Genomic DNA, 20,203 nt, shown 5'->3' with positions numbered 1-20,203 from the left:
TCCGGCTGATTGCAATGGGAGGGGGTGGGATGGGGGCAGAGCTAAGCGCCGCCCTGTCCCATTGCAATCAGCTGGAAGGGAGGAAAGAAGAAACTCCCTCCCACCTCCCCTCTCCGGCCTTTGTCCTTGCCTTCTATTGGAGCCCATGCAGCGGCCGAAGTATTCCAGCCCAAAAGATAGTTTCAGGACTATCTTTTGAGCTCCATGTAAAAACGCCCGGCGCTGTATTTGCCGGACGGGCGCTTTTACGTTGCGGGAATACGGCCATGTGATCTGATGCATCGGAATCCAATTCATCAGATCACAGCATATATTGGCCGGCCATGAAAATAGCGGCCGATATACACTTGTGTGAAAGAAGCCGTAGGTACTTTGCCAGGATTCTATTGTCTGTATTCTAATTTCCTCCTCTAGGTACTTGTTGAACTAGTTTCTTCTCTGTTATCTCATTACTCACAACGCTCCAGAGTCAGGCACACAGGTACGTTGCTCTCAGCTCTATTACAATCCCATGTTTATTATAGATAAACCTAATTTCTGAATTAACCTAAATTACTAGATTCTCTGGGATTAGCTGGTTTTATCACTTTACATTTGTCTTTAGACTGTTTTTTTTTTTTATAGATTAATCATTGTATGTGAGACGATATTAAGATGTTTGATATTTAGAATAATAAGTTAACTATAATACAGATTCTAACATAATAAGACTAGAATTTCTATTTGCCGGGATGTTTTCTACATAGTATATATGGGGAACCGCTGATGTTCAGCGTTAGTATTCTAATTACATTTGTTGTTATATTTATAGTATGTAAACACCAATAATAGTCTTGATTTTACATATGATTGGGTGAATTACCGTATGATGCTGGTGGATTAAATAGAGTACTATATTGGATATCAATTATTTTATTCTTGTACGGCTTCAATATTTTACGGATTCAAAATGCGTCTTATTACAATTATATCACTTATAAATGGGAGCCCGGAATACAACAATCATAATATTTTGAATTGAAGGAATAATGTATTTTTATCTGCAAATTTTCATCAAATTAATGATATGCTAATAATAATAATCGTATAATTTCTGGCCTCATTTAGTAGTGAAGTACATATTATTGTAGCTCTAGTCGTACATTTTTCTGACTTGGACTTCTTAAATAAATGTTTGGTGACTTATAATTCTAATAATCATATTGTAAACATCATAGTCTAAAGTTATTTGCTACAAAGTATTTCTGTATTTTTGCTGTTACATATTTGCTGATAATAAGCGATAATCTATTGTTGCACTTGTTTCTGTCCATTACGTAACACCGCTACACGTTAAGCCACATAATTCATTCTTTCCTTTCTCATGGTACACTTAATTATAATTTAATATTAGAAGAAAATTGTGCAATTGCTTTTACATTAGTGAAACATTTTTAATAAATATGTATCTAGAGTAATTAATCACAGAATGATGGAAGAAGCTGACAACTATGTAAATATTATATTATAGAATTCCCTAAATAGATGGAGACGTTCATTATTTCTTAAAGCAGCTCCTAAACAAGTTCTTATAGAAGAACCTGAATCAGTGTTTGCCCATATCAATAAGCAAAACATGTTACCAAACGTTGTCATTTCTAGCGAATGCTGATGCCGACAGCAAACTGAGACCTTGAAGACATAACTGAGATCCGCTGTATTGTTTATACATGCACTGCCATATTACCAAGCTATACACCCATGGGTGTTAACAGGACACAGGACCTCAGTGCTGCGAAAACCTCACGGAATTTCCGTGCTGACCCGCTGCGGACATTACGCAAAATTTTAGCAGCATTTCTGCCCCGTGTGAACCCGGCCTTATATGCCTAGCACCCAAAATAAATTGTTTTGTTAAAAGGAACTTATATGAGACGTGTACGTACTTCAAATAGAAATATACAGATCATGTAAATTGTCACGATAGAACACATTAACATTAAGGACCAAGTGTGGTATTTTTATATATTTATGGCACTTGGTCCGGGACTTTAATCCCCGTCGTAGCAGAAGTACAGCGCCGGACTAAAGCTTCTGCTCCTGCAATCAAGCAGGAGCAGTTCAGGTTCTCAGCTATTAGTCACTCACTATCACAGGGGCAGTACACTGATCTATAGAAGAAACTAAACTTTTCACAGTATAGACAGTTGAAACTTAATTTTTATTAGGTATATATTAAAACCTGGGGCTCGAAGTCCATCTGTATCAACCTAAAATATTATAAAGACAATAGTATATGAGATTGAATCCTTCAAAACAATCAAATTCTGTTCATCCCACCTTGGGTAGGTATGTGTATAGTTTCTTGGTGGGAGAACAATCCTCACTGAGTTTCAAAATTAGTTCAATTGATCCGTTTGTAGTGTAAGCTACATAATTTATATCTCTGATGTAGTGAGTGTTCCTCGTGGTTCATAGCTCGACGCATTTCCTTCTGCTCATCAGGCAGATCATCAGAAGATCTATGAACTCACAATGGATCAACCTTTAATCTTCACCTTCTTTTATTTAGAAAGGTGTTATATTCCATAGACATATCGGAAGATCTTTTTGTGATAAATCACGAATCTATCTACTTCCATATACCTCATAGACGCCGTGATCTCTTGATCTACTGTCTTGTGATTCTTTTGCGTACACTAATAATAAATATTATCAAGCAGGCATTTATTCCTACTCTCCTAGTTTCATATACTCATAAAACCACTAGGGGTATTTATATACTTTTGAGGTAATTGCATACAATGTCTCTATACAATCTGCTTATAGGTATCTATATCTATGACTGCTTTATTAAGCCTTAGTCAGACGGGCGTTTTTAGCCGCGATTTGCGCATGCGTCCGGCGATTTTATAAAACCATTGCTTTGCAATGGTATCGGACACATGAGCACTTTTTATGCGCTCGTCCGATAAATTATAGAACAAAAAATCGCAGATCGCACCTATCTGCGATCTGCGATTCCTGTTCTCTTCTGTATATGCGCTCAATGGGGCCGGCGGCAGCAGCGCCGACCCCATTGAGAACATATAGAAGACATATCATTCTTCTCTGCCACAGCTGTAACAGTTGTGGCAGAGAAGAACGATGTTTGCCCATTGAATTCAATGGAGCGGCAATACAGCCGCTCCATTGAAAGCAATGGGCTGCCGGCGTGGTGCGCGGGGTGAATTGTCGGGAAGGGGTTAACTATATAAGCCCTTCCCTGCAATTCATCCTAAAATGTGTTAAAATAAAAAAAGATTGTGTACTCACCTTTCCGCTGCAGCCAGAGTCCAGCCGCGGCCGCTGTCAGTTCTCCTGAACTGCTTCTCGGCACTATTCAGCCGGCGGGGCTTTAAAATCCCCGCCTGCTGAATGATCTGCCTCTGATTGGTCACAGCCCTGACCAATCAGAGGCCGGTTTCACTCACACACCCATTCATGAATTCATGAATGGGTGGGTGACTGCTGCCTCTCAGCGCTGAGCCAATCAGGGGCAGGTCTGACTCACATCCATTCATGAATTCATGAATGGGTGTGAGTGAGGCATGCCTCTGATTGGCTCAGCGCTGAGCCAATCAGGGGGCAGGTCTGACTCACACCCCCTTCACACCCACTGCAGGACGGCCGCGCGGAGCTCCGGCTGCCGGGAGAAGGTGAGTATACAATCTTTTTTTATTTTTACACATTTTAGGATGGATTGCAGGGAAGGGCTTATATATTTAAGCCCTTACCGACAATTCATCCCGGGCTCGCCCGCAGCGCATTGCTTTAAATGGAGGCGGCTCTATTGCCGTCTCCATTGAATGCAATGCGCTGGACAGCTCCGGCCCATTTCTAATGAAACGCGGCTAGGAGCAGATTTGCGGGCGATTTGCGGGCGACTTGCGCGCACCGGTCACGCGATTTGCGGATGCGCATCCGTCATGCGATCCGCAAATCGTGCGAAAAAACGCCCGTCTGACTAAGGCCTTAATCAGTATAGCTGTCTCCCACATACGTGGTGTCCAGCCCTCCGGTCAATATCTAGGAGACGTCAGACCACGATTTGAAAATGCGTGGGTTATATCCTAAATATGCGTGGACAGTTGCTGATGCAGAAACACTTCTTTTATGGAGTCTGCGTGGGGAGATAATATATTTCCCTATGCTTGTCCACACTCTGGAAGGAGTGCTCTATGTACCCAAGGCTCAGATAAACCTGCCCTACCACTAGCAGATTTCTGCAGATTCGGCTTGTTATCTAAGAGCAGCGTTTCCCCTCAGTTAGCCCTCTTTCATTAGGGTGCTTTAGATTCCTGCCTGCATAGATTCTAAATAAAGGTTTCAAAGTAACAAACAGGAGTAGCTCATGGCCTGGATGGTAGACCACGAGTGAATTTGTCACAGTTGAGAACCCCGAGGAGAAGTGTTTTTTTTAACAGCTTCTGCTTTCTTCTTTCCCAGTTACATAGTGCTCAATAAGCGCTATGTACTGAGAAGTGAAATTAGAAGTATTACATCCACTATATGACCTGACTGCAAAGCTGCAGGGTGCTAGCAGACTCTAATCAGCTCTATTAGTGACTATTGTCACTACAGGGTGATGTTTTTTTCCTGTAATTCGGGCTCCTGTGGATGCCCCATCTACAGTGGAAAAGTGTGAAACAATAAATTTAAAAAAGATAATGTGAATGACCCCCAGAGTTCTTATATGACATTATAGGGGATGTAGATAGTAAAAACAATAGTTACAAATAAGTTTAAAAAGTTACAGAGCAAAATAAAAATATATATGTAAAAAACAAAATGGGCCACCACTGACGCCAACCAAAAGGACCCTGTAACCCAAAGCTATACATATTATATATCAAAATGTCCAAAACAAAATGAGGAGCACATTCCCATACTTTATTTTAGCATAAATATACTAATTTTCAAAAATACAACTATATATATATATATATATACACATATATATATATATATATATATATATATATATATATATATATATATATATATATAAAGCTGAAAGCCCTCACTCACTCACTCACTCACTCACTGACTGACTCGCCAAAAGTTCTCCAACTTCCTAATGTCGTAGAAACATGAAATTTGGCGGAAGCATAGATTATCTCCAAAATAGGAAAAGAAATTGGGTCCCAACTCGATTATTCAATTCTAGCGCAAAAGAATTGGCGTCGAAATTTAACGTACGTAATCTAAATCTCTCACTTCCCAATGTCATAGAAATGTGAAATTTTGCACGAGCATTATGTCATAAATAGGAAAAGCTAATGGGTCCCAACTCGATTATTCAATTCTATGCGCAAAAGAATTGGCGTCGAAATTTTACATACATAATCTAAATCTCTCACTTCCCAATGTCATAGAAACATGAAATTTGGCACGAGCATTGATTATGTCATAATTAGGAAAAGCTAATGGGTTCCAACTCGATTATTCAATTCTATGTGCAAAAGAATTAGCGTCCAAATTTTACGTACGGAATCTAATTTTCTCACTTTCCGGTGTCATAGAAACGGGAAATTTGGCACGAGCATTGATTATGTCATAAATAGGAAAAGCTAATGGGTCCCAACTCGATTATTCAATTCTATGCGCAAAAGAATTAGCATCCAAATTTTACGAGCAGAATGTAATTTTCTCACTTTCCGCTGTCATAGAAATGGGAAATTTGGCACGAGCATTGAATATGTCATAAATAGGAAAAGCTAATGGGTCCCAACTCCATTATTCAATTCTATGCGCAAAAGAATTAGCGTCCAAATTTTACGTGCGTAATGTAATTTTCTCAATTTCCGGTGTCATAGAAACAGGAAATTTGGCACGAGCATTGATTATGTCATAAATAGGAAAAACGAATGGGTCCTAATACGATTATTCAATTCTAGCGCAAAAGAATTAGCGTCGAAAAATTTACGTGCGGAATGTAATTTCTTCACTTTCCGGTGTCATAGAAACAGGAAATTTGGCACGAGCATTGATTATGTCATAAATAGGAAAAGCTAATGGGTCCCAACTCGATTATTCAATTCTATGTGCAAAAGAATTAGCGTCCAAATTTTACGTACGGAATCTAATTTTTTCACTTTCAGGTGAAATTTTACGTACGTAATGTAAATCTCTCGCTTCCCAATGACATAGAAACGTGAAATTTGGCACGAGCATTGATTATGTCATAAATAGGAAAAGTTAATAGGTCCCAACTCGATTATGCAATTATATGCACAAAAGAATTAGCGTCCAAATTTTACGTACGGAATGTAATTTTCTCACTTTCCGGTGGTATAGAAACGGGAAATTTGGCACGAGCATTGATTATGTCATACATAGGAAAAGCTATAGGGTCCCAACTCGATTATGCAATTCTATGCGCAAAAGAATTAGCGTCCAAATTTTATGTACGGAATGTAATTTTCTCACTTTCCGGTGGTATAGAAACGGGAAATTTGGCACGAGCATTGATTATGTCATACGTAGGAAAAGCTATAGGGTCCCAACTCGATCATGCAATTCTATGCGCAAAAGAATTAGCGTCGAAATTTTACGTGCGGAATGTAATTTTCTCACTTTCCGGTGTCATAGAAACGGGAAATTTGGCACGAGCATTAATCATGTCATAAATAGGAAAAGCGAATGGGTCCCAACTCGATTATTCAATTCTAGCACAAAAGAATTAGCGTCGAAATTTTACGTGCGGAATCTAATTTTCTCACTTTCCGATGTCATAGAAACGGGAAATTTGGCACGAGCATTGATTATGTCATAAATAGGAAAAGCTAATGGGTCCCAACTCGATTATTTAATTCTATGCGCAAAAGAATTAGCGTCCATATTTTACGTACGGAATGTAATTTTCTCACTTTCCGGTGTCATAGAAACGTGAAATTTGGCACGAGCATTGATTATGTCATACATAGGAAAAGCTAATGGGTCCCAACTCGATTATTCAATTCTATGCGCAAAAGAATTAGCGTCGAAATTTTACGTGCGGAATGTAATTTTCTCACTTTCCGGGGTCATAGAAACGGGAAATTTGGCACGAGCATTGATTATGTCATAAATAGGAAAAGCGAATGGGTCCCAACTCGATTATTCAATTGTAGCGCAAAAGAATTGGCGTCAAAACTTTACGTGCGGAATCTAATTTTCTCACTTTCCGGTGTCATAGAAACATGAAATTTGGCACAGGTATTGATAATGTCATAAATAGGAAAAGCTAATGGGTCCCAACTCGATTATTTAATTCTATGCGCAAAAGAATTAGCGTCCAAATTTTACGTGCGGAATGTAATTTTCTCACTTTCCGGTGTCATAGAAACGGGAAATTTGGCACAAGCATTGATTATGTCATAAATAGGGAAAGCTAATGGGTCCCAACTCCATTATTCAATTCTAAGCGCAAAAGAATTACTGTCCAAATTTTATGTACGTAATCTAATTCTCTCACTTCCTGATGTCATTTTATATAAAGTAAACGTCACATGGTTACCTCCACGTGGTGTTTCCTGGGTAACGCAGAGAACTATGCAAAATGGTGAACATATGTTTTTCCTCAGTATCTTTAAAGTAACCACGACTTCATAAGACTTTTCGTGTGAACACCAGATAAACACCAGTGCCAAATTAACTCGGGCGAAGCCGGGTATATCAGCTAGTGTATATATATATATATATATATATATATATATATATATATATATATATATATATTTAGCTTTTTACCCCCAGTAAAACTAAAGAACACAAAAAGAGTCAGCGAAAAAATAGCCCTATATGCCGCGAAAAAATAGCTGAAGGAAAAGAAAAAAGGACAGTAAAACCACCACATGGGTAAAATCCCTAAAAAGTGTCCGGTCCTTTAGGTACAAAACAGCCTGGTCATTAAGGGGTTAATATGTATCGTCTATTGAGCTATGCCTGTGACATTATATTGTGACATTATATTGCTCATAACAAATGTCTCAATACTAATTAAGTACCTTCTGTGTTATTAAATTGATGTTTACTTACTTCATTTTTGTCTTAGACATTGTGGCACAGATGGCTCTACACCCTTTTAAGGGTGCTTTCTGACGAGCGTGTGCGTGTCCGTACATAGGTGCACACACAACCACGTGTCTATTAGAACTATTGGTTCCCTATGGTGTGTTCACATGTCTGTGTTTTACAGGCGTCCAATCGGTACGTACCTGCAAAACATAGGACATGCGTGCACCCTGCAGATTAACCTCTTCCTGCTCCAGGATGTATATTTACATCCTGCAGCATTGGGGTATGTATGAAGAGAGATCATGACTCAACCTCTCTTCATACAGTGCAGGTGTCAGCTGTTAATTACAACTGTCACCCGCGGGTAATAACTACAATCATACAGCATTAAGTCACACTGTAGTCCCCCATATATTTGGTATCGCCACGTCCATGAAAGTCCTATCTATCAAAGTACTGCATTATTTATCCCACACAGCGAACATAGTCCGAAAAGAAAAAAAATAAAGAACTCCAGAAATGCACTTTTTCAGTCACCCTGTCTCCCAGAAAAAAATAATAAGCAATCAAAAAGTTGTATGTATTCCGAATTGGTACTAACATAAACTACAGGACATTCCGCAAAAAATGAACCTTTGCTCAACTATGTTGACGGAAAAATGAAAAAGTTATTGCACGCAGAAGATGCAGCAGAAAATAATTTTAGAAAATGAAATGTCTTAAAAAAAAATACAAGCACTACAGCAAAAAAAGAAAAAAAACTATACAAGTTTGGTAATGTAGTAATCGTACCAAAGGATAGAATAAAGTTATCATGTCATTTTTGTTGCAGTTTGTGTGCTGTAGAAACAAAACGCACTGAAAGATGGCGGAATGTCGTTTTGTTTTGTTTTTGCATTTTTCTCCACTTGAAATTTTGTAAAAGTTTTTCAGTACATTATATGGTACTTTAAATAGCACCATTAAAAAATACAACGCGTTCCGCAAAAAAACAAGCCTTCATGCAGCGACATTGATGAATACATAAAGGAGTTATGATTTTTTGAAAGGGGGGAGGAAAAAACGAAAAGGAGGTGGCGGGGGGGAGGAAAGGGGCCGTGTCATTAGGGGGTTAAATAATGTACTAACTTCCTTCTCTGGGTTATTATGAATGCAGGGATACCACATGTGTAATTTTGTTTTTTATTTTTAATTTTTTACAAAGTAAAGGGAGAAAGGTGTTTTTATTTTTTTTATAGGTTTTTTAATTATTTTTTTTTAAACTTTTTAAAATTATTTGTCCCTTTAGGGGACTTTTACAGACACTCATCAGGACCCCCTGATCACATTGCGGGGGGTCCAATGGTATCAGCCCTTTACATGCTGCGGTCGCATAGACTGTGGCATGTAAAGGGTTAACCCAGCAGAGATCAGAGGTTTTCGCCATTCTCTGCTGTGTAAGAGCTAGTGCCCGGCTATCCTTTGACAGCTGATCACCAGCTCTCCCTGCCACAGGGACCATCAGCCGTTTTCTGACAAGCCGATGGTCTCTGTGGAAACCTGTAAACAAAGCAGTGCAGGAGTTTAAAAAAAAAAAAGAGGGAAGTTGCCGGCAGATTCGTTCTATGTTCCAGCTTCTTTTTTTAACGTCCTGCACTGTTCTCTGTGGGACTGTAAAGGCAGAGCACACTGCCACAGCTTATGGCATTGTGCTCTGCAGGTCCCATAGTGACACATATCCCGGAAATCTTCCGAGCTATATCACTATGCGCAGTGGAGCTCGTCCCGAAAAATTTCTGGGCGTGCCACTGAAGGGGTTAATCCTCTGTATGTGAACATCCTAACCAAGTTACTATATGTGTTTCAGACTGATTCCTGGGATTTGCTTGGGAATCATCTTTTTATGGTTCAAAATAGAGATGAGCGAACGTACTCGGTAAGGGTGATTTCGCAATCGAGCACCACGATTTTCGAGTACTTCACTACTCGGGTGAAAAGTACTCGGGTGCGCTGTGGCTGAGCGGGGGGTTGCAGCGGGGAGTGGGGGGGAGAGGGAGAGAGAGAGGGCTCCCCCCTGTTCTCCGCTGCTACCCCCCACTCCCCTCTGCAACCCCCCGCCCCACAGCGCACCCGAGTACTTTTCACCCGAGTAGTGAAGTACTCAAAAATCGCGGTGCTCGATTGCGAAATCGCCCTTACCGAGTACTTTCGCTCATCTCTAGTTCAAAAGTATTTTATTGAAGAACTACAAGGTACATAGAGGAATGAGTTTACATTTAAGATATGCATCAACAGTTGTATGATATAATTCCTAATTAAACTCAAACTACATAGCTCTTTCATTTTATTAAACACTAACAATAATAAAAGAAAAAATAGGTCTACGCTCACGCCAGGCACGTCAAGACCTTAACTCAATAGCATGGCAAAGTTTGAGGACACTGGGGGAAGAAAGAGGTAGGAGGTGTTGGGGGAAGGTGGTAGTAATGTTGACAACCTGTAGGGCTTGAGCCTCTTATAGTAATATTTTGATGAGTGGAGGATGAAGAATGCGGTAAATTCTGATTATGGGGTCAAAACACCCGATACCAACCAAACATTTAGGCGTGGGAATGCATGGAATGTTATCCAAGCTGCCTATGTATTATAAAAGCTGCCATGTTTTTTTATCATCATTCGCAGCAATCTCTTCTATGTGAATGATTTTATCTAATGTCTCTATCTATTGTAGCCGTGTGGGAGGAGATGTTTATTTTTATAATTTTGAAATAAGCTGGCGCATGGGTAGGAGAAAAAATCTGAGGGGCTCTTTTTAGTCTATGCCAGAGAGCCTGGAAGCAATGAAAGCAGCGCTAACTCTGGGGAAAAGGTTAAGGATGCCACAGGGGCCTTATTAGGGTACAAGACCACCAAATATGTATGAAGGAGCCTGTACCTGAGGTGCACCTCCAACAGGATTTTGAAGTCTGAGTGAACTTTTTGGCTAGTCTCATTGGGGTTCTATACATTTGAGTCAACAGCTTATAGTTGAGTTCCTGGCCTTTGCTAGACCTAGAACCTTTGTGTGTCAGAGTGAAAATTTTGGCCTATTGTTCTTCTGTTAAAGCTTTACCTAGTGCTTTTTCACAACCTCCCTTAAATACCAATGAGTCTTTCCAGGTCTCCTCTGTCAGCAAGGTATGGTATACCTGAGAGATCTCTTTTGTAGGTGGTGTGGATGACATACAAAGTTTTTCGAACTAGGATAAAGGGGCAACAAGCTGGGGGCGTGGCCTGAATGCCGACCGAGCAAGTTGCACTTCTTTGAGCTCCGCCGGCAAAATCCATTCCCTAGCGACTCCAAGCAACAAAAAGAGAAATATTCTCCTCTCAGAGCGGGCTCTTACCTGTAAGTCTACAGAGATGTCCAAGCAGAGGATTTCTAAATCCCATCCACAGAAGGTTTCAGACTTTTCCCTGACCCGCAGCGCTTACCGATGAGAAGCCGCGGCTGCAGACAGCCCCCCCCCCCCCCGCTCCGTCTGATCTCTTCTTAGAGGGAGACGCTCCAAGCGCTGGTGCTGATCCTGCACTCACTGAAGGGGGCCCCACCGCTGGAGATGTGACAGACGAGCGGAGACAAGACTCAGCAACTCACAGACAACCGCTGCCACCTCAAGGACAACGCCAGAGGAGGGTGAGTGATGAAACTACACCCCACAGTCCCAACAGAGAGGCAAGTAAGATGGCGCCCAGTACTAACTTTCGGCGGGAGGAGAATTCTTTCCTCTCCTCCAGCCCCGAAAAACAACGCCCGAGAGTAGCCTCTCCTTCCTCCTCAGTTTCTAGCTTACCTCTAATGGAAGACCCAATTATAAATCTCCCCTCCTCTGATCAACCCGCATCAGAACTTTTTATTAAAAATATGGTTGTCGCTCTGAGGCAGTCTATGCACATTGATTTCAATCTACTATCATCCTCTGTTAACGCCTCCTTACAAGACTTGGGAGCCCGTACAGACCATATGGAAAACAAAATGGAGGAGTTAACTTCCTCGCACAACAACCTAATCGACTCTCATTACACCTTAGAGGACGAAGTTTCCGCCATTAAAAATAAGCTTGCAGACTTAGAGGATCGAAACAGAAGAAATAATATAAAACTTCGAGGGATCCCTGAAAACATCAGTCAAACCAACTTAAAAAATTACATATCTCAACTTATCAACACCATTCTCCCAGAAACACCAGACTCTGAGCGGATTATTGACAGAGCACACAGACTCCCCAAACCAAATTTCCTCTCCGCAGAAATCCAAAGAGACGTCATAGTCAGAGTAGACTTTTTTCACGTTAAAGAGGCCATGATGCAAGCAACACGAAAAATGGGCACCTTACCAGACACATTTTCAAAAATTCAAATATACGCAGATCTTTCTCAAGCAACCATACAAGCAAGAAAGGCCTTTGCTCAGGTTACCTCGGCCCTACGTTCAAACAAAATTCCTTACAAATGGGGATTCCCAACTAAATTACTTATCCATAAAGAGGGCTCCCTCCATGTAATCTCAACTCCTCAAGAAGGTAACAAAGTCCTCACGTCTTGGAACATTGCTATACCAAACGACTCTCGCTTTACAACAGCTGCAAGATCAAGCAAAGTAACCAAATCCTGGTCATGCTCGGTCCATACCTAAAAACTACTACCTGAGCATATATTCTTCAACCTGTTACTCTCCACTGCGTATACCTTGAGTTTATTACAGTGGAAGGTGATTGACTTCAGGCGAACTTTTCTCCATTCCCCACAAGCATGCAGGCACTAACTCCTGCTTTCCATGCTGTTTCATATTTTTGCTTTGTTTTTCTGTATTATTCTTTCAGGCATCCAGATTCCACTACCACCATTTCTCCACATTCTGAATCTGATGTCTTCTTAGTAGTATGTGCTTATAACTGTTTATTTGTTATTGTTCAAGCGGTCTCTCTTCATCCTCAAAATCGTATGATCTACTCATTTAATAACCATGACACTTAAAATTATTTCCCAGAACGCAAGGGGCTTGAATTCACCTTTGAAGAGAACATCAGTTTGAAAAGATGCCAAACAATTTGGTGCCGACGTGATATGCATACAAGAGACCCATTTTTCTTCCATAGCATGCCCAAAAATTACTAATAAAAACTTCCCTCAAATTTATATGTCCAATGCCCCAAAAAAACAAGCAGGCGTCCTGATAGCCTTTAAAGCGAATGTCAATTTTATTCTCAAATCCAGCCTCACTGATCCCAAAGGTAGATATCTCATACTGACCGGCACCATAGATCAAAGTCCCATCACTCTTGCCAACATCTACGCTCCAAATAAATCCCAAATCTTCTTTTTAAACAAAGTTATAAAGAAAATAAAAAAAATAAAAATGAGAAAGATGATAATATGCGGGGACTTTAATATCACTCAAGATAGGGACCAAGATTCAACAAACAAACATAGATCCTCACCCATTCTCTTTCCCTGGCTCCACAAAGAAGCTTTGTACGATGCTTTCAGATGCCTAAACTCCTCGTCTAGGGAATTTATGTATTTCTCTCCACGCCACAAATCTTTTTCCCGCATTGATTTGTTTTTAGTAGACAGATGGACCCTCCCACTTTTCACTTCCTCTGAAATAGGATTAGCAACATGGTCGGATCATTCTCCAATATCACTGAGAATAGATCTAGGTCACCCCAAAACAAACACAAAAATCTGGCGTGTTAATATCCCCTTAATTAAATCCCCAAAGAACAAAATTTTAATTACCAAAGCCTTAGAGGAATACTTCACCTTAAATGACAACCCGGAGATTGGCCCCTATACCCTTTGGAACGCCCACAAAGCAGTAATTAGAGGTTTTCTGATCAAATTAAATTCTCAACATAAAAGAAATAAACAAAAACTAACAGATGAGCTTCTGAACCAAATCCACACAATTGAAAAAAGATTACAAAAAACCCCTTTAAATTCGGATCAGTTGGAACTGGGAACCCTCAGAAGAAAACTACGAACAATCCTCATAGAGGACCACAACAAAAACTACAATTTTATGAAAGCCAACTACTACTCCTCGTATAATAAACCATCCAAACTGATGTCAAGTAAGGTTAAGCAAAAACAGATCAAAGCAAAAATACTCTTCCTGTTCAAATCAAACAACCCCAACAACAAACTTACCCACCCACAAGACATAGCAAATGAATTTAGTTCCTTTTACGTAAATTTATACAATCTAAAAAATGACACTGAAACACCCCAACCTAACTCTTCTACTATCAATGACTTCTTACAAAAAATATCTCTTCCCAAAATAGACCCCTTACGCTACAACCTAGATGACCCTATCTCCATAAAAGAAGTCTCCTCCACTATTAAGCTACTAAAAAACTTCAAATCGCCCGGTCTGGATGGATTCACAAATGAATATTATAAAACCTACGCCCAGACCCTATTCCCATATCTTACATTTATTTTACAACGAGGCTATGTCCTCAGGCGCCATGCCCTCAGAGATGCTTCAAACCACCATTATCACAATCCCCAAACCCGGTAAACCATCAGACACCCCTGCAAATTTTAGGCCAATCTCCCTCCTCAACTCTGACACAAAACTTCTATCCAAAATGTTAGCGTCCAGACTTCTCCAAATACTCCCAAGTATAATTCATAGCGACCAGGTGGGATTTACCAAAGGTAGGCAAACATCTGACGGCACAAGGAGAGTTCTTAATCTCCTGGCCGGGGTGGGGTCGAGTCGAGCGCCTTCAGCTTGATCTTGTATAGTGAGGATTTGTTGGCGAAGAGCGGATATCTCTGCATGCAACTGGTCAGATGTGGAGGTTTCTAAGGTATTTAGGTTTATGAGGAGGGTCTCTAGTTTTGGGGGATCTCTCTTTTTTTAGTCTGGAGCTGTGTGATATGAGTATTCCCCGAATTACACACTTCAAGGCTTCCCACTGAATGGGGGCCGATGTGGTGTCCGACAAATGGTCATCGGGGACGTTTTTGATTGCTGTCTGGACATCTTTCAAACATGGTGCGTGGTTTAGTAGGTTATCATTGAGCCGCCAGGAGTGGTACCCTCTAACACCTTTCACATTATTTAGTGCGCCACAGACCGGGGCATGGTCAGACCACAGAAAAACATCAATAGAGCAAGAGGGATTAAAGTCTAGTAGGTTGTGCCAGATGAACAAGTAGTCTATTTGACTGTAACTGCTGTGTGCCACTGAGTGATGGCTAAAGTCCTTGACCCTGGGATGTAACACCCTCCAGAGGTCAACAAGTTTTAGTGCTGAGAGATCTTTCTTTTGTTTAAGTGTTGCGGCAGAGGAGACACTGGACTTACCTGTGGATGAATCCCGGAATGGGTCGACGCAAAGATTGAAGTCTCCTCCAAGGATAATGCCTGAGCCTGCAGCAAATCGTGTCAGGGCCTCCAACATTCAGGATCCGAAGGAGACCTGAGCTTGATTGGGAAAATATGCATTAGCAAAAGTATATACTTTGGTACCCACTGCAATTTTCAGGAATATCTATCGACCTTCTGGGTCGATTTCGGAAGAAATAAATTGGTGTGGGAAATTTTTGTGAAGTGCTATGGATACTCCACTGAATTTTTAATTGGGATGGGAGCTATGGTGCCAAGTTGTGTAGAAGCGGGATCTACACTGTGGTACATTGTTAGATTGAAAATGGGCTTTTTGCAGTAGGGCTACCATTACTGCTTTTTTGTGTAAAAATGCCACAATCTGTGCCCTTTTTGCTGGTTTATTTAATCCCCTAGTGTTATATGAGCAAAGTGTGATGTTAGTCATGGTTCTGGTATTGATGTGTGGACTCTGGTTGTCTGGGCTTGGAATAAGAAGGGGGAAGGTAAAAAATAGGGAATTTACATTCAGGACAAGACCCAACAAAACTAACCAAAGTGCTAGTCCAAAGCTAGCATTAGGATAAGTGTTGTCCACCCTAAGTAGGGGAGAGGAGGCAAGCAACGGAGGAGGCCCACCACCCAGCTCCTATGTATGTTGTGTAAAACCCTTGCAGGTAATTTTTTATAAAACAGGTATTAAACATCTAAGCTATAACAAAAATCTGGTCAAGGAGGAGAAAGGTTTCTCTCCTCTCCTTGATCTCAGATGCAGCGAAGTTTCAGCAAACCAAATCGTTGCCTATAAGAACTGGCATCTGTGTTCAGATTACTTTTATCTCAACATATTCAATTTTAACTGCTAGTAAAACCTATAACATTTTCTTTCTGTGCTTTTCAAGGTGACTCATTCTAGATCTCTGCAGATAAGAGCTGCTCATCCAGCAGCTTCTGTTCATGTAGGTTGAATATGCGGGTGCTGACGCACTCTGCATTGTTGTGGTGGTACCATGTCCCAGTGCTCTCTTGGTGCCGACGTTGGAAGTGAGGGGCCTGATGGCAACTCTGGCAGGGAGATCTTAGGAAGCTCAAAAGCGCTTAGGAAATTTGGCAGATCTTCCAGAAAGCAAAAGAAGATCTGCCATCTTTTCTGGCTGTGAGCTGGAACGGGAATCTCCAGTGGTATGAAATGTCTCTTTCTCTGAGGATTTCCAATAAGGGTTTAAGGGCCCTACGCAGTGGTAGTGTGCGTTTGGCTGAGTCTGGCATGATCATTATTGGAAAGCTTTTATATTTGAGATTTGATATCTCTAGGCGCTTTTCAAAATGGCTTCCTTATCCTTGTAAAAATGGATATGACAAATAATGTCTCTTGGCCTCATATGATCTGGGGGTTTAGGAACCAATGCTCTGTGGATGCGAATAATCTCGATTGGTTTATCCAGAGGATGTTATAAAATGGCATTGAAGAAGGCCTATGCCTATGGCACAAGTTGGGCTGGAGTGACATCCTCTGGAAGACCCAGGATACAGAGATTGTTTCTCCGGTGTCTGTTTTCCAGATCATCAATGTGGGTTAAAATGTCCGCAATTTGGATAGCCTGTGCTCGAATAGCCTCACTGTGTGCTTCTATAATAGGCAGCATCTGTTCCTGCTCTTCTTCTATGGCAGAAACCTTTTTTTTAATTTGTCGTACCTCCTTTTGTATAAGTGCCATATCCTGCTTGTTGGATGCTGCCAGATTTCAGAAAAGGGAATCTATATAATTTCTAGTAGGAATAGCCCTGATGAGAGCTTTTCAGTCCCACTCTGTCTCTCCCATAGGAGATGTTAATGTAGCAGAGCTGTGGAATTCACAGTCCTTACTATTGCTGGTATCTTCTCCATTATCTGGAGATCCTGCTTGCTGGTGATCAGTAGGAGCCATCCCTGCAGAGCCCGGGTGAGGGGTGGTCTGGCTACTATTATCCTTTCCATTGTCTGGAGATCTATACTGCTGGCACTCAGTGGGAGTCCTCCATGCAGAGTCCAGAGAAGAGATTGGGCTGCTGTTATCTTTTCCATAGTTTGGAGATTTATCATGCTGGCACTCAGCAGGAGTCTTCCTTGCAGAGCCCAGAAGGGAGGTCAGGCACTCACATGTAGGCACCATCTTGGAGACCATGCCTTGATTGCTGGGGGAGCTGAGGAAGCTCTCCAGCTGCCCTTTTTCAGCTGCTGGTCTTGCTGTTGGTCTAATTTGACTCTCATTTTTGGCTTCATCACATGTGGTTTCCCTACTGTATAGATTGTTGCTGGATGTGCAGATCAGGGATTCTACCCCTAGGTGTAGGGAAGCTTGGGAGGAAGAGTTGGGTCAGAACTTCCCTGGGGAACTCTGGAATAAGGCATTTTTCCTTACTCATAAATTGTTGATCTCTTGTGACCTACAGAAGTTTAATTTTAAAATTATATCTCAAGGGTACAGACCCCCCCCCCCACACACACACACACACACACACACAAACTACATAAAATGTACTCTTGGGTCTCTGACCTATGCTGGAGGGGCTCTGTGGCAACGGGTACTATGTTCCATATTTGGTCGGGTTGCTTGCTGGTAACTCCATTATGGAGGGACATCTCTGCCCCATACAAAACATCATATATTTTACAACAGAGATGGGCTTTCTCTCCATGTTCCCTGCTCTATTTCTCCTGACATACTTTTTTATGGCTGCAAGAGAGATAATTCCTAGGCTCTGGAGGTCGGTCACTCCCTCATCTCGGGTATTGTGAGTTTGAGCCTTGGACTCACTAAGATATATGGAAGAGTTAAGATCTTTAGATGACAATGCTATTTCCAACTTTTATTCCACTTCGGATACATGGATAAACTCTAGGGATTCACCTGCTTTTTCAAGCTGGCTCTGAAATAGATGTGTTATTAACCCAGCAACCATCGGAGACACCACAAAATTGTTTTTCTCTTTTCTGACCTTCTTTTCCTTTCGCTATTTTCTTCTTCACTCAATTCTTCTTATCTATAATTGTTGACTTATTTTATGTTTTAAATTATACCTGAACTTGACTTATTTTATGTTTTAAATTATACCTGAATCTCTCTATCACTCCCTCAATTTTTGCATGTTATATACTTCTCATTGCCTGTAAAGAAGATAACCCCTCTATTATTGTATTGCATATTGTGGTGAAAATTTTTGTGATGTCAGATTTTGAATAAATATTTCTTCATAAACACAATAATTTTAAAAATCCAGTTTTTCTTGAAAAATAGTCATGTAATATCAAAAAAGTTTTTTATAATTATATATATATTTTCTTTTTTTAATTAATTTTTTTTTTATGTATACGTACACTCACACTTAGGGTGCATTCCCACGAACGTATATCGGCTCAGTCTTCACGCCGAGCCGATATACGTCGTCCTCATGTGCAGGGGGGGGAGAGGATGGAAGAGCCAGGAGCAGGAACTGAGCTCCCGCCCCCTCTCTGTCTCCTCTCTGCCCCTCTGCACTATTTGCAATGGGAAGAGGCGGAACAGGGGTGGGACTAATTCTTGGAACTTAGCCCCACCCCTGTCCCGCCTCCTTGGTGAAAACCGAGCCGATATACGTTCGTGGGAATGCAGCCTAATATTGTATGAGGTATTTTCCCCATTTTGATGGCATTTTTAAATTTGTTACATTTGTAACATGCACCTTTTTGTATAGAAGTCTTCTAGCAAAATGCCAGAAAATAAACGCCATATCCAAAACAGAACATGCTATGCTTTAAAGAAAAACACCACTGACCCAAAAATGGAAATATAAAGCCATTAGAATGTCACAAAGAAAAATTCTTTTTTTAGTACCTTCAAGCTATGCAGCCAGCAAGACAGAAGGCAAAAGTGGTTAAAAGCGCCTCTGTCTTCTCCTCAGCTTTTTCAGCTGTGATTAAAAGCTGAACACCCGACTTGCTCCTGCTACACTGCAGGAGCGGAAGCGCCAATCCCATGTCATATTTTTGCTATTAGCCAGGATTAAAGCCCAGGACCAAGCGATGTAAATTTACATTGCTCAGTCCTTAATGCCTTAAATCTGCATCATGTGAATTTATGCTGTGGATTTTCAATGCAGATTTCACTTCTTCAAATGAGGAGGTGAAATCCATGTCAAAAACTTCACTAAGATTTGCATAGAGTCAAATACAGATCTCCATTAAAATCTGCAGTTAATTTTCAGCTGTTGAAACTCTGCATATGAATATACCCTTAGTTAGTTTCCCATCGGTGATTATGATTTAGCCGTGAAAAAAATTGCGGCAGAATCGTGGCAAAATCACGTCTTTTTCCCGTGATTTTTGTACATCAGCGCTCCTTTTACTCGCAAAATAATCGCTACTGCTCTTGATTTTCTCACACGTTTTTATCACATGATTTTGGCACATTCCATGAGTGAAAGCATTGCTAATGGAAAGAGAAAGATTGTAAATTATTGTTTTCATAATCTGCTTTTTTACTGACTCTTGCATCACGTGAAAATCGCACGATTTTCTCACCGGTGTGCAGCCACCCTTATTGGTATTAAAGTAAATTCAAATAGCAATATTTGAACTCACCCAGTCCCAGGTAAATTCCCAAAATATTCCAGCTGAATGTAATCTTCAAGGGTACATAAAAGCTCTAGTGGACTGCTAGAAGAGGAACACTTCCAAGAAAGTTTGTAAGATAAACCAGCACCAACTTGATAAATAAAAACTTTTTATTATGGCATCTGTAAAAACAGTTCTGACAGGCATCACTAGCCCCCTAGTCAGTGTGTTTCCAGTGTGACCGCTCT

The 20,203-nt window shown here is 40.7% G+C and overlaps 1 protein-coding gene across 1 annotated transcript in view; it reads left to right on the top strand.

Annotated features, from left to right (window-relative positions):
- Window positions 1-453: 453 nt before the first annotated feature.
- The window catches only part of LOC136582791 (4-galactosyl-N-acetylglucosaminide 3-alpha-L-fucosyltransferase FUT6-like), a 32,557-nt gene continuing 12,807 nt past the window's right edge, over window positions 454-20,203 (top strand). The window contains exon 1 of the mRNA XM_066584043.1: window positions 454-481. The gene's annotated coding sequence lies outside the window, so the exon portion shown is untranslated. The remainder of the gene's footprint in view (window positions 482-20,203) is intronic.

This window comes from Eleutherodactylus coqui, chromosome 11, assembly GCF_035609145.1.
Source record: "Eleutherodactylus coqui strain aEleCoq1 chromosome 11, aEleCoq1.hap1, whole genome shotgun sequence".
In the NCBI taxonomy this organism is placed as follows: Eukaryota; Metazoa; Chordata; class Amphibia; order Anura; family Eleutherodactylidae; genus Eleutherodactylus; species Eleutherodactylus coqui.
Note: the sequence above shows the minus strand (reverse complement) of the source record. Positions and strands in the feature narration are given on the sequence as shown.